We start from the raw sequence: 12,203 nt of genomic DNA, 5'->3' as shown, positions 1-12,203 counted from the left end.
CTACTTACAACACAAATCCCTCCCTGACTACTTCATGGACTGTCGGAAATATTCCTACTCGGCAACAAAACCCCCCTCCTTCGTAAAAAAAAAAATAAAATAAAGAAATGTTCAAATATGTTTTGTGAATATCTTACAACTCTCTTCTCGCCCTTCACTTACTATAATCCAGGCTGAATAGTCTTTCTGTTTGAAGCAGGTTTTTAGATGGAGCCTAAAGCATTCCCAGTTAGAGCAACAGTGGATCACACCAGAAATACTACACCTATTTCTGTTGTTTCCTTTATTTTTAACTAAATGATGAGACAGAAAAATATCTTGAACTTGTCATTTTTGCCATCTTTTAAATATTTATAAGGTTTACTTTCATCATACTACTCAAATTATAAGCAACCTTTGTAGCTGGTCAGATGCTATAGAGGAGGAAAGACCTGTAGGTCAACTGAACATACAGTAAACATATTGTCATTTGAAAGCACTTTACCCAGTCCTGGCATACATTACCTTCTGTAAGTGTGAATTACATTAGTTTTATATATGAAAAAAAGAGGAGTGTTTCTTCTGCTTCAAATGTATTATTTTTGTGATTGCGTTATCAATTTGCATTTTTTTTCTCCATTTTAGTCTATAAACACCAGAACTAGCACACGACTCTATGTTTTGTCTGACAACTTCATTTCTACATATTATGATATTATCAACTACTCAGTAGACAGAATTTTTACCAAATCCTTTTTCCCTCTTGAGTAATTTCTTAATGAAGAATGAAAACTTGAAAAAAAACTTAAAAATATGTTAGAGTGCTGCTTTTACTTGAATGCAAATTTTTGCTATCAATTAATTTAAATCAAAAAATGAAAATGAAATAAGAATCTGTAGTTGTTGATATATTAGCTTATGCTGCTGGATACACTTTCAAAGCTATGGTGCTATTTATGACCAGTAAAAACATACAGCTTTGAATGATAAGCCTAATATGTTCATTAAGTGTATGTGTGTTCTACACAATGAAAGATTATGTTACACAAAACTATGTTGATTCATATGTTATTGAATGAGTTACAGGACTTTGTATGGTTGCGATTAGCCTAGCCTTCCTGAACAAAGTGAATGTCCACTATTTATAGCATCCCTATTAGTCTCAGATCACCTGAATGTTGTGATAGTGAAAATGTTACCCTTTTTTTTTCACCGAAGTCATCCAGTGATGTTTTGTGTGCTGCTACCAGATTTTAAAAATTGGTATTAAATAAAAGAATAATAGATAATCGGTTTAATTTTTTAATGGTTTTAGAATCTTTTCAATAATCCTTTCAATAACCGTCTAGCAGCACTTGAATGCGTCACATCTTTGTCACAGCCTGGCAAAGCCAGGCGGGAAATCTTTAGGCCAGTGGAACATATTCACCCCCGCTTCCTTTTCCCTCTCTTCCACAAGAGGAGTAGGCAGCCCTTGGTTGAATCACAATGCTCTCTTTCAGAAAGAGTGACTTGTAGAAATTTGTAGGTAAGACAAGACGCTGAAACGTGGCTCTGGTGGATCGGCTTTCCTTCTTCCAAGGCTTTACTGTCTTCGACACAAATTGGGCTTTCTGAGAGAGGCGGGTGGAGTTGGAAACCGGGGTCTGAATTTCTCACAATCCAGCGGTGCATGTGACTGCTACATTCACTTGCGCCTCATTAAAGACCTGACAGGAGACAACCAGTTCTCCCAGCAGACAGTCTACCTCTTTCCAGTGGGCCTCTTGAGAGTGACTGAAATAATCAGTTTCACACATTAGTGCTGTCTGCTCTGTCTGCCTCGTGACACAGAGCAGGTCCGGGAACAGCCGAGCCGATAATTCCCACATCTGTAGAGCAGCCGATTAAGACCCGTCAGCATAAATATCTGCAACTGCTTCCTCTTTATCTCTGAGTGCACTTTTTTTTCACAAGACCTCAGAGTTAACGGTCAATCGGAGACTAAAGGGGTTACAAAGGGCAACCAAACTGTACGCCGGACAGCTTGAGGGGATAATCTTGAGGTTTCGCAGAGTTCATTACTATTTGCTTTCTGCTGCGTTTGCTGTGGTTGCAGGTTTGTTACCAGTTCAGCTTCGGACCGCAATCAAACCTCCTGAAAGGATATCCGGTGTACTACTGTGTGAATCCAAAACCCCTCTTCTCTCTTACTGGTCTGCTGTAAGAGAGAAAATCACAGAGAACATGCTTTGAATTAAACACATTACTCTGGAGAAGAAGAAAACCTTCCCTGGAAAATACATCTAGGAACATGATCTTAATACATCAGGACAACCCTGACTGGGTTGGCAGCCTGATTTAAGGCTCTTGAGGAGTGGATGATGCCAGGAAGATCGATCGGACATATTGAGGCCAGTAGTCTCTCTGTGAAAGCGTTTGTGGCGCTTGGTGCGCTCTGGTTGTCTGCAGATCAGCTATCCAGCAGGGACAAACACAGATAAACAGGAAAGGTGGAACAGGGCTTGTACTGCGTTAGTAGCAATAGTAAGGTTCAGAAAAAAGTTGCTGGGGTTAAATGCAACATGTGAAAACTAAAACAGCTTCCCAGACAACTCTTATGTCAAATCTATGAGGAAAAACCTTATTTAACACCCACAGGCATTGAGTGGTAATGTTTAATTTAATATAATTTGACTTATTATTATTATTTTGCTTATGGATGAACAATTGAGAGAACAGCAAAAGTACTCTGAGTGAAATTCCCAACTTGAGGACGTCAAAGAAGAAAAAGCGCCTCCTGTTTAGTCCAGGGACTCTCAACTTGTAGTTCAATGATCTAAATCTGACAAAAGTCAAAGGTCCAGTAAAATTAGTGAGCATTTGTGCATGAAGTTTGTGTTCATGTATGGGTTCTCTTCAGGTTCTCTTCATGTCTGAAGGCTGCGACTTCTCCCCACCATTGACCAACGCTGATTTATCCAAGGGTACTGAAATATTCGACCGACATTGACCTCAACATTATTTTACAGAACAGAAAGTGTTTGAAATCTTACATTGCAGCCTGAGATTTCAGACACTGAAATCTGACAGTGTCTGCTTTCTGTTCAGCCTTTTTATCCTCAGCAGGACGACCAGCTGTAGAGATGTAACACAGGAAGGAACAGCGGGGCGTTTTCAAATTCCAGTAGGACACCTGTCTTCAACACGACTCGATTCCAAATGTGCTACACAAGCCATGTCCCCCCCAAGGTCAAACAGGTGCCAACGTTGGCCCACGACTGGTGAAATTCCTGCCTCTCCTACTATATGTCTGTCCTTTTTCTTTCATCACTGCGCCCCCACCAACTTTCACAAAAAGGCCGGACTCAAGAGATGCAGAAGTAATCCACCAAACGCAGAGGAGCCTGCAATGCAGCTGGCACCAGAACCGGCTGCAGAAAACAGACACCAGATCAAGAAAAGCACAGGTCGCACAACTGAGTTCTGAGGGACTCCATTTGAAATGCACAAACACGGCAGTGGATTTTATTTAACCACAAGCACAGCATGGCTAACATGCAAGCATGCAAGCAACATGCACGTGTTCGCTGGGCCGACACGTGCATGTTGCTTGGTAAGACAGAAAAAAAGGGAGCTTGAATTAATTATTGAAATGTTCTCACAAAAAGCAATCCAAGAGACATTTTCTTTAGAAACAGAAGTTGGTGTTTATTACTACTAAAGAAATGGTAGGGAAAAACTACCGGGTATTCCCAGCAGACGATCAAATATTATTGTGGATACAGAGGGGTCAAACTGACCTTAACAAGGAGGCTCTTTATCCATAGATTGGGACCGTTGTATTTTCATTATTTCTCCATGTATTCTAATAGAGTGTGATATTTGGCCGTCTTATTCTGGAACTACAATAGCTTGTGGTTCACAGGAAGTAAATAATTTGCCAGTTCCAGTCATAATGTTCCAAGAAGTGATCTAATCTAATCCTGTAATCCCACACGGCAGTCTCTTTACTTGGTCACAGAGTTTTTTCTTGGCAAATTGTCATTATATATGAGTCTGGGATTTATTTGCACTTTTTTTTTATGTATTATTGGTGCAAATCCCAGAGATGATTAATCTGAAATATGGACATCATGATTAAAATTAGAACTTGTGTAATATTATTACCATTAATTTTTTTTCACATTTTGTCACAGTTTCCAATGGATTTTTGCATTTTTGCTCCCCTAATTCAATATTTTTGAATTCACTGCTTGTTACTGCTACATGAAAACAATAGAAATTTTTCACTTTGTCTTGCATAAATACTTTAACTTCATGAGGAAAAGCAACTAATTTGTCCACTAATTAGAAAAAAGAGAAGACAATAAGGTGGGAACTTTCAAGCATTGTGTAATAGTACTGAACTAACTTAGTGTGTTGTTAAGTTGAAGGCACAGTGCGGTAGGGAATTGGACAAAAGCATGTTTTCTACTTTGCACTGCTTATTTAGCTTCCATCTAAAGTTTGGCTACTGGCTATGGTTAGGTGGTTAAACATTTGCACTTAAATCCAAGTTTATGATGTGCAAGAACTGACAAAATTGGTTGGCATCACCTCCAGCCTCAGTTTATGTCATATCCTCAGTGAGCTCTCGAACCTTGACCCTTCACCATGCGAACACACTCGCTACTGATTCTGGCCCTGGGATGGCGCTTTGCAGCCAAAGTGCATTCTGTTTGTAAAGTCTCAGCATTGCTAACAGCAGAAAAGCAGAGTGTCTCTGTGTTTTTAGTCTTGGACGGTTAGTTTGGAAGAGCTGGATTTCCACACACCCACCCGGTGTGGGTGTGGGATGGATTTGGTTCCACCGAAGGCCTTTTTAAGTGATGCAGGCGAATTGTTTTACTTGGCAGGCATCTCCCTAAGTTGGTTCAGGCTTCTTTTAAAACACTTTCTCTACGTTCCCCGGGCGTATGTTTAGCACTGTGTTTACGTTTGAAAACGTCACTTTAATATCCATGCCTGTTGCGAGTGTGTGGTTATATGTTTCTGGAAGGACATGTGGCACGTTGAGGCAGGGCACAGATCCTGAGGAGCCCAGCCAAGGCCCCTGTGGGGAGCCGGGTGTGGTGGAGCCAGCTGGCAGAAGGTTTTGGAGGTTTTGATCCTCCCTCTTATGGCGCTCCCTTTCATTTTCAAGAGAGTCACATGGGAGTTCAAGTCTAAATGCAGAAAATCCAGTAGCATATTAAGCTAGATGGCTAGTAGATAAAGTCCATTTTTGTACAACTCTTAGGCTCTTCTAAGTCCAAATGGTTTTATAGGATGTAATTCCTTAAGTGTCTGCGTAATCAAGGTTTTTCTGAATGCGTGGCAGCATGTTGACTGATCAATAAATGCTGCGATGCGTTTGTGCAGAAACCCCTCAGTACTCAGCAGATGTACCGGTGCTGGATGTGTTGTTTAAGCTTCCCTCATCAGGCATCAGTCAGCAGGTGGATCATTTAGCAGAGAAAAGACATTAAACTACTACCTGCTTTTGTTCGCAAGGTTTTTTCTTTTAGGGCTTAAGTGCTTCTACACACACACACACACACACACACACACACACACACACACACACACACACACACACACACACACACACACACACACACACACACACACACAAACATTTAGCAAACTGAAAACTCTGGCAGTTTTTTGACATGCTTTGCTCTTTTGAAAAATTCAGATTCCATGTATTCATAGTCTTTCTGAACATGTGCTTCAAGGAGCATGAATGCCAAGTTGTGCTTGTTTGAAAGGAAGTTTGTTGGTAATTCCCTGATCCATCTTTTCTTTCCCATCTGACAGGAGCTCCCATGATGAGATCTCAGCCCACAAACAACATCAGTCACCGTAACAACATCTTAGCTGCACTTCTAGATCCCCCCTCAACCGTTCATAGAAATTTTAGCACTGGATTTGATATTTTATCTTATCATGTATGTCCTTCGTCCACATAAGCAGGATCATCTAAATTTGTATTTCCATCTGGTCTCTCGACTAAAATCCACTTCATGGCTCGTTTCCATTTCTCGTTCCTGCCAACGTCTGTGAGAGTGACTTCCAGACCTCTCATCAACTGCAAGTGTCTCTCTAAAAAAAGGAAGGCCCACTTGGTCATTCCCCAGCTGCTCTTCAAAAGAAAAAGAGAGAATAGAAAATGTGAGGCTCTCGTTTGGTATTTTGGTTGAGAGCTGAAACTTGCCGACAGGATTCCCCGGCGAGGTGGGGCCCGCTGGAGGGACAGAGGGCATCTTTCAGAGTGCCACATATTCCAGTGTCTGCTATCCATTTCTGATATTTCTTTCTTTTTTCTCTCATTGTGATCTCTCTTTCATTTTGAGAAGGTCACAGTATCAATAACCCAGAAGTAAAGTATGGCTAATCCCTTTGAATTAGAGCCAAGAGTTCTGTGGGTCTGTGCCTCTCACAGCCATGAGGCAGATGGCAGACTGTGTAGCAGCTATAGAAGCAGCAAATTGTGCTACTATATACTTGCATAAATGAGGAAAATTTATTTTTTTGTGAAATTATTTTATTATAGTATGTTTAAAACCGGCATTTCTAGACAGTTTTATTTCAGAAAACGAAATAAAAGAGCAATTTCTGACGCTGGAGACGCATTTTCTTTCTCTCACAGAGAAGAGCACATTAAAAAGAAATTGAGGGCAAAATCTCGTTGAATGATGACCCCTGCTGGAAAACTGAAGTCAGTGCAACCCAATACTATGGGTTTATCTGGGGGTTTTAGCAACAAAATAAAACAAATTTACTATTTCTTGTACCGTAAAAACAAACAAACAAACAAAAAAAAAACGGTACACCATCTGCATATTACAAGTAGCACCAAGTTGACTATAAATATATAGATCCAGATTTCTTTGTCTTAACTACAGATTATTTTCGCTAAAACAGAGACAACATTGCCCTCTGCTGACGGATTAGTAGAATTACACGCTTTAATTTTGAATCCTCAGAATTATCTACTTCAAAACCAAAGCGCGGGCAGCATGGCGACTCATTGTCGAGGTCAAATATCGGTCTGGGACAATATAAACACAAACATACATAATATATATATACACACACACACACACACACACCTTCACACGCACACACACACGCACACATACCGTAGGTGTGTGTGACTGTGCAAGCAGGAATCAGCCCTCTGTCTCTCAAGAGCTGTGTCACACATTGCACTTTAATAAGAGTAATTGCATTTCTTCTTCAGTTAATTAAGAATACACCTAATTGCACCAAGGTGTGCCAGAGAAAGTACTCCAACAATAGTCTCTTTGTTATTGTCTACCCGTAGAGTCTGTCTGTTTCCACACAGCATCCCCCCCCCCCCCCCCCCCATGAGGGAAATGTAAAAAGCACAATCAAAGCTACAGCGTGGCTTCTGCGGGGAGAAAACAGGCCTAATTGATTTCATTTGTGTCCACGTCCTTCCCGTGGGAGAGGAGGAAGGTGAGGGAACAAGAGAGCCGGGGAGACAGGACTTTCTGAAGACGTGCTGCAGTCTATCTGGAGCCAAACTCTCAGATGCACCAGGGAGGACACCTGCAGAGCACAGCTCCAAGCAGAGCTCTACCTCAGTGCTGCTCCACTCGTCATTCTGACTGCAGAACATCTGGCTGAGGAGCAGTGGATTTAAATCGAACATCTGCAGGGCAGCACGCAGCCAAGAAAGCAGTCCTAATGAAAGCAGGAACGGCTCCCAAATATACCACTACAGCTATACCATCCATTTTTCCTTTAATTGGCACCGTATTTACGGATTGGTAGTTGTTTTCTGTCTATCTAATTAGAGAATTGTACAAAAGCATAACATGTCTCAATGCTACACAGAGTGAGGGAGAGCTCTCCAAAGGCAGTGCTTTTTGTTGGCTTACAATGAGGGTAAGGCAAGAAAAACTTCACGTCCATCAAAGTGGGAGATAATGAAAAAAAATGTATGAAAAAACAAAAAAGACACAAACAGGAAGAGCCAATCAGGACTAAACTTAAATGTTAAGAAATGTGTAGCTACTGGAGGATTTGAGAGACTTGGGAAGATGAAAATGATAAAGAGGACAAGAAGAAGAAGACATCAAATTTTTGAACGTCTGAGATCTCGTGTTAAAACTAAAAGGAGGAATAGGTATTAATGAAATAAGTTAAAATAGCATATAAATAGACAAATGAACTATAAAATGAAAATAAAAAAGTAAAAAGATAAATAAGTAGTGATAAACGCTTAAACTAAATAATAGGAGGAGTATCGATAAAGTACTTAAAATAATAAATAGATAAACAAATAAACCATGATAAAAATTAAAAGACAAAATAGAAGTGCTAAATTTAAGATTAAAAAGGGGAATATAAAAGTAAAATAATCTATAATAGCAAATAAAAATGTGAATGAAAATAAACTAAAATCTACTTAATTCACATAACAGGATTTAGTGCTGTTAGAGTTCACTGATCACCACCAAAAAGCTAAATCAGTTGAGAAATGATTTACAATCAAAATAAAGTCACATGATTGTCTTAGTAAGCATCTAATCAAGAATACAATTCCTAAAGGTCATCAAAAAATCACAGAGAAAAGTAATGTTTTTAAGTTGGTGGCTCAGTGAAGAGCAAGTGGACCATATAGAGCACATGTGTCAAACTCAAGGCCCGGGGGCCAAATCCGGCCCGCCATAGCTTTTTATGTGGCCCTCCACAGACTAGACTAAACACTAAGTGTGATAAAATATTATATTATCAATTATATCAATGCAGTTCTTATCTGTTTACTGCCAATTTGTGTCAATCAATCCCTCCAGTTTCTTGAGAATTTAGTTGATGTATGATTATAATCCATGATTTACACAGTGGGTAAATAGTCGCATTTATTCCTGAAGGGACTGAAAAGCTCTTCAATAATATTATGTAATTTCAAGAATTCATTGACATATTAACAGTTTGTGAACAGGTTTTATCAACACATTCTGGCACAACCGGCCCTTTAAGAGCCTTCATGGTCTTGATTTGGCCCAAAACGAAAATGAGTTTGACACACCTGATATAGAGAATCGACTGTTCCAGGTTTGATTCCCGGCTCCGTAATAAAGACAGCGTGAGGTTTTGCTTGGATATTGAATATTACCAAAAGAAGACCACAGAGGTGTGCTTAGATGAATAACTTATGCCATAAATATGTGAGACTAAGATCTCAGTTTGAATGTCTTTAAGCAGCTGAAACACCAGTGCACCAAGCACAAGCAGACAATGTGGGAACCGTAAAAGTGGAGCAATGTGAGTCCCTTTTCTGATCTTCCTCAGCGAGTTGTGCTGCTGGATCCGACTCTGACAAGACCGGACAATTTGAACTTGTTGTTTGTCCAACACTTTCACACAGTCATGTGTCTCGTTCTTTGCCACTAAAGAGCTCCAGGAATACAACACAAGATATCGTTCCCTTGCAAGCACGCTTCCAACACTGACTGCACAGCAGCAGGAGTGCGTGAGGCACAAGTGCACACGATTGGCCTGCAGCGGTCATGTGACTGCAGGCTGTAGTCCCCTGTGTTAGGCCACAGTAATTGAAGCTTCCATATGGTATAGATCAGATGGAGCTTTTAACCACAGCATTCCTGCAGCACAGAGGCTCCATGCTCATACCCACAAAGAAAACTGAGCTAATACAACTGTGTCGGGATTACTAAATGACATTCTCCCATCGTGGTCTGGCAAATATGCTAAACACCTATCACTGACAACTTATGCGGTAGCAAAACTGCTAACTTATGGCTTTCAGTAGGGTGCCTTCACTTTTGTTTTTGCTTGTAATAAAATTGCAAACATGCAGCGACGTCGCATCATGCAAGAAGAAAGGAGCAAAGCTTTTCTTATTGCAAAACTTCCTGACCAGTCTTAAAAAATTCAAATCTCTCTTCTTCTTTTTTTTTTTTAAGAGTCTACGTGGTGGCACCAGCAACCTTTTGTGGTGCAGTATGTTGGAGCAGCAGCTTATCTGCAGCTGGGAGGAAGCGGTTAAATGAGCTCATCGGGAAGGCCAGCTCTGTCCGAGGATGCCCCCTCTACCCGCTGCAGGTGGTGGGAGACAGAGGAGCTCCAGCTGAAATAACAGCACCGATAGACGGTGTCTCCCACCGTGTTCGTGAACTGGAGAGCTCCTTCAGTGACAGACTGCTGCATCCTAAGTGCACAAAGGAACGTCATTGTAGATTCTTCCTCCCAGCAGTTGTTAGACTTCATAGCCATCATTGCTCCTTACAAAATCCAAAACCCCCTGAGGTATTATTTGCGCATTAGGGGGATGTTTAAACATTTTTTGTAAATAGTTTTGCTGTTTAGTTTGCTGGATAGTTATTTGCTATTGTAAATAACTATCCAGTGTTATTTTTCTTATGTTGTTCTTACTGTACAGCTTCATGGTTATTTAAAAAAAAATATTTTTCTGACCATCGTTTGAATATGGATGTTTCTATTTAAGTTTAACTTGCTGCGGTCAGACCTAAATTTTACCGCTGAGGCAAAGTAAAGAATAAATTTATTCTATTCCATCCTATTCGACACAGAACGTATTTGTGTTTCCAGTTCTACTGGTGGTTTGGTGTGTTGATGTGGCCATGATGACATCATCATCATCTACAGTCTTGTAGACTGTGATTGATATAAACGAAGCAAAGTACAGAAAGACAGTGTGATTGGATAGAAGACAATATTAATAAGCAAATCAGCAGATTTGGAAAATTTAGAGTCCATAAAGTAAGATACCCACAACACGGTAGTACTGGCTTCAAAAACGAGGAGAAGAGATAAAAGCCCTGACAAGATGGTGCCAAGGTAACCACCTTCAGCTGAATGTCGACAACACCAAGGAAATGGTCTTGGACTATGGCGGGAAATGGTAGCTTTCTTCTTCTTCTTCTCTCTGTATCAGAGACACATCTGGTGGAAACGTTGAGCAACACCAAGTTCTTTGAGGTTTAGTTTAGAGACGATCTCACTTGTTCCACACAAACACATGCTCAGGTCATAAAGGCAGGACTTTCCCACCTCAGGGCGGCTGTAGAGGGTCTCTTTAAGGTCCTCAAAACCTTCTACAGGGCTGATGCTCGCAATACTTTGTCCATCACTGGGAAGGTTACAGTGCTGTTAAGACCTGTGGAGCGTGATCAAAGAAGCGAGCACTACATTAGATCAAATCTCCCTTCACTGCAGGATATCAACAGGAGCTGCCAAGTACAGCCGTCAAAATGATCACAGATACCTTTCAACCTCGTATCTCTCTGTTTAGGTAGCAGAACTCAGACAGTGAACACCCAGAGACTCTGAAGGGCCTGATATTCTCATAGTTTGAGGCTCCTGAACAAGGCCATGTTGTACAATCTGAAAAAGCTCTGAACAGTTCACCACTACCATGAAGCCACATTGTGTTGTACATTCAAGTTTTTACTTTTGATGCAGAATTGCAGATGATTGTCTTAACTGCGCTGCTTATCCACATGTACGTTACCTGCCACTTCTAACAATATCTCATTGTTTATTTTTTTCATTATTATTATTATTTATTGATATTTAGAATTCTATTTCTTTTTAGAAATAATATTTTTGGGGGCGTGCTGTGGTGGCGCAGGGGGTTAGCACGCCCCACGCTTGGGTTCGACTCCCGGTCCCGGCGACCTTTGCCACATGTCTTCCGCCCTCTTTCCTGTCTGCCTACTGTTGAAAATATGAGCAAGTAACGCCGCAAAGACTCTTTGGAGAAAAAAAAAGATAAATAAAGAAAAAATATTTTTTGTTTTTGTGTTATTTCACTGTACGTTGTCCATGTTGCTCTGTAGCAAATGAGAACGTAACAAGTAAACTCCTGAATTTTAAATCCTAAAAGGTGGATATATTTGTGCCAATCCTGCACATAGAAACCCCATGGGACAGACCAGCAATGGTTAACAACACGAGATAATTCAGATGATCCAAAATGATTTGGATCATCACACAAGTCAGGTTTAATTTATTTTTGTATGAGTGACACATATCTCCTATATCTAAAAAATAAAAGCACTTCAATTGTGTTAAATTGTGCAGATAAAGACATCCTTTGGTGTGTTTTGACCATGTAATCCAGAACCTTTATTTATCCAAGATTTTCATTTTGTGCCATTCCATGGTGTGGCACAAAATCACGCTGCTCATGTAAACTACGTTGGCAT

This window comes from Poeciliopsis prolifica, unplaced genomic scaffold (genome assembly GCF_027474105.1).
Source record: "Poeciliopsis prolifica strain line A6 unplaced genomic scaffold, Auburn_PproV2 SCAFFOLD013, whole genome shotgun sequence".
NCBI classification, from domain to species: Eukaryota; Metazoa; Chordata; class Actinopteri; order Cyprinodontiformes; family Poeciliidae; genus Poeciliopsis; species Poeciliopsis prolifica.
Note: the sequence above shows the minus strand (reverse complement) of the source record.